The sequence below is a fragment of the Arachis ipaensis genome, chromosome B2 (assembly GCF_059453495.1).
Source record: "Arachis ipaensis isolate K30076 ecotype BB chromosome B2, ASM5945349v1, whole genome shotgun sequence".
In the NCBI taxonomy this organism is placed as follows: domain Eukaryota; kingdom Viridiplantae; phylum Streptophyta; class Magnoliopsida; order Fabales; family Fabaceae; genus Arachis; species Arachis ipaensis.
The window spans coordinates 57,732,159-57,735,483 of NC_142437.1; the positions used below are offsets into that span (position 1 = coordinate 57,732,159).

A 3,325-nucleotide genomic window follows, 5' to 3' on the forward strand; every position below is an offset into this window, starting at 1 on the left:
GCATCTGATCAATGAATGGGAGAGGAAAATGATCTTTCCTTGTTGCATCATTCAACCTTCTATAGTCTATGCACATCCTCTATCCAGTCACTGTCCTGGTAGGGATAAACTCATTCTTCTCATTGGTGATGACTGTCATTCCTCCTTTTTTTGGTACAACTTGAACCGGACTCACCCATGAGCTATTAGAGATTGGAAAGATTATCCCAGCATTCCATAGCTGCATGACTTCTTTTTGAACTACCTTCTTTATGGCTGGGTTGAGCCTTCTTTGGGGTTGAACTACAGGCTTTGATTCTTCTTTCAACAGAATTTTATGCATACAAATGGCTGGGCTAATGCCTTTGATATCCTCAATTGTCCAACCCAAGGCTATTTTGTGAGCTTTCAACACTTCAATCAACCTTGTTTCTTCTTCCATGTTCAAGGAGGAGTTTATGATTACTGGCAGGGCTTCTATTTTCCCAAGAAACACGTACTTGAGGTGAGGAGGAAGAGGCTTCAACTCCTGTTTTGGCTTATCCTCTTTCTTGTCTTCAATGGATATTTCTACCACTTCCTCTTCTTGTTCCTCCTGGTGCTCTTGATAATTGGCTTCAAACATTTCTTCTACCAAGCTTTCTATCATATCCACCTTCATGTAGTTTTCTTGCTCAAAGGGATGTTGCATTGATTTGAAAACATTGATGATCATTTGCTCATTATGCACCCTAAAAGTCATTTCTCCCTTTTCTACATCAATAGTAGCTCTTGCTATAGCTAGAAATGGTCTTCCCAAGATGATTGAGTTATTTCCTTCCCCTTCTGTGTCCAAGATCACAAAGTCTGCAGGGAAAATAAACTCTCCAACCTTCACTAGTAGATTTTCCACAATTCCATTGGGTGTCTTGATTGATCTATCAGCCATCACTAGTGACATCCTGGTAGGTTTGATTTCTTCTATAGCAAGCTTTCTCATCATTGAGAGAGGCATCAAGTTGATGCTGGCACCTAAATCACATAGAGCATTCTCCAATGTCATCTTGCCTATGGTGCATGAAACCACAAAGCTCCCTGGGTCTTTAAGCTTTGGTGGGATACCCCTTTGGATCACGGCACTACATTCTTCAGTGAGCATAATGGTCTCCTTCTCATGCCAACTTCTCTTTTTGTTAATGAGATCCTTCAAGAATTTTGCATATAGAGGCATTTGCTCTAATGCTTCAGTTAAGGGAATATTGATCTCCAACTTCTTGAAGACTTCAAGGAATTTGGGGAAGTGTTGATCCTTGGTTTCCTTGTTGAACCTCTAGGGGTATGGTAAGGGAGGTGTGAAAGCCTTCACTACCTGCTTCTGGCTTTGAGATGCTTCCTCCATTACTTGCTTCCCTTTCCTTGGATCTTGTGGCTGGTCGTCCTTTTTTTGAGCCTGCTTCTCTTGAGCTTGTTTGCTTGCTGTTATCTCCTCCTTGCTGTTGGCATTCTCTTCTTCAGCTTGCTTCCTGTCATTGTCCGTAGGCCTCTTGTTATCTTCTTTGTTGCTCACCAAAATCTTTCTATTCCTCAGTTGGATGGCTTTGCATTCCTTCTTTAGGATTTGGAATGGTATCACTTGGGAGTGAGCTTGATGGCCTTTCAATCAAAATTTGCTTGGATAGTTGCCCCATCTGCCTCTCTAGGTTCCTTATTGAGGCTTCCTGGTTCTTGCTTGTTATCTCTTGGTTCTTCAGCATCTTTTCTAGCAACATCTCAAAGTTGGAGATTCTTTGAGTGTCCTGTGATGGTTGTGGCTGGTTGTGAGATGGTGAAGGTTGATGGTAAGTGCTTTGGTTAGTGATTTGGTTATTGGGTGGATAGTAGCTAGAATTTGGGTGGTTGTTTTGGGGTTTTCTATATGGATTGGGGTTAGTGTTTTGCTGGTTGTGATTTTGGTTGTTTCTTGAGTTGTTTTGGTTTGAATTTCTTTGCCATGGTTGTTGGTTTTGAGTATAGTTATCTCCCCATCTTAGGTTTGGGTGGTTCTTCCAAGAGGGATTGTAGGTATCACCATAAACCTCATTTTGGCCAGAGCCTTGGTTGTTCACATATTGAATCTGTTCTTGCTGCTGATCTTCTTGACTCTCTTTATTTTGCCCCCATGTGGTTGATGGTTGGCTTGTATTCACTGCTGCAACTTGGAGGCTATCAATCCTTTTTCCCATTTGCTCAAATTATTGTTGAATCTGCTGCTGCATTATCTTGTGTTGAGCTAGGATTATGTCTATTCCTTCCAACTCTAGCACTCCTTTCCTTTGTGATGGTTGGCATTGTCTCTGATGGCCAAAGAAATATTGATTGTTTGCCACCATATCAATGAGGTTTTGAGCCTCCTCTGCTGTCTTCATCAATTGTAGGGAGCCTTCTGCTGAATGATCTAGTGCCTCCTGAGCCTTCATAGTCAAACTTTTATAGAAGTTTTGAAGGATGTCCCATTCATTAAACATCTCAGGGGGACATTTTCTAATTAAGGCCTTGTACCTCTCCCATGCCTCATAGAGAGATTCAGCATCCATTTGTGTGAAGGTTTACACCTCAGTCTTGAGCCTGATGATCCTTTGAGGGGGTAGAACTTGGCCAAAAATTTATTCACTAGATCCTCCCAACTAGTGATGCTTCCTTGTGGAAAGGTTTCAAGCCATTGAGCAGCTTTGTCCCTCAATGAGAATGGAAACAGCTGCAATTTATATGTCTCTGGGTGTACACCATTAGACTTCACTGTGTCACAAATTCTCAAGAAGGTAGAGAGATGCTGGTTTGGATCTTCAAGTGGACCTCCTCCATAGGAGCAGTTATTTTGTACCAAAGTGATGAGTTGTGGCTTCAATTCAAAGTTATTTGCATTGACATTTGGGGTAAGGATGCTACTCCCACAATGTCTAGGATTTGCAAATGTATAAGAAGCCAATACTCTCCTTGGTGGTTGACCATTCTTTTTGGCCACTCCTGCTGGTGGATTTGTTGGGTTTGTTGAGTGTTCCTCCATCTCTTGGAATTCTTCCTCTGAATCTTCTTCTCCAGCAATGCCTTTCCCTCTTTCTTCTCTTCTTAACCTTCGAAGAGTTCTTTCGTCAGTTTCACAGAAGGTAGGGATCCCTCTCCTTGCTTCTGTCATAAAACCACAACAACAAGAAACACAAGAGCACTCTGTAGCTTGAGTGCAGTGAGAGTTAGTAGAGACAAAGTCTCAAATAGTTAGTGTGCTAGTTAAAAACAGAGAAAGTAAACAAAAATAAAGAAAAAGTGCTTAATCTAGACCACACCTTACTTAATCATTGTCAATCTAATCAATCCCTGGCAACGGCGCCAA

At 41.6% G+C, this 3,325-nt stretch overlaps 1 non-coding gene across 1 annotated transcript; it reads left to right on the forward strand.

Annotated features, from left to right (window-relative positions):
* Positions 1-2,460: 2,460 nt before the first annotated feature.
* Positions 2,461-2,564, forward strand: LOC148573995 (small nucleolar RNA R71). The gene has a single exon (XR_015905545.1). It is a non-coding gene; the product is annotated as a small nucleolar RNA R71 (small nucleolar RNA).
* The last annotated feature ends 761 nt before the right edge of the window (positions 2,565-3,325 follow it).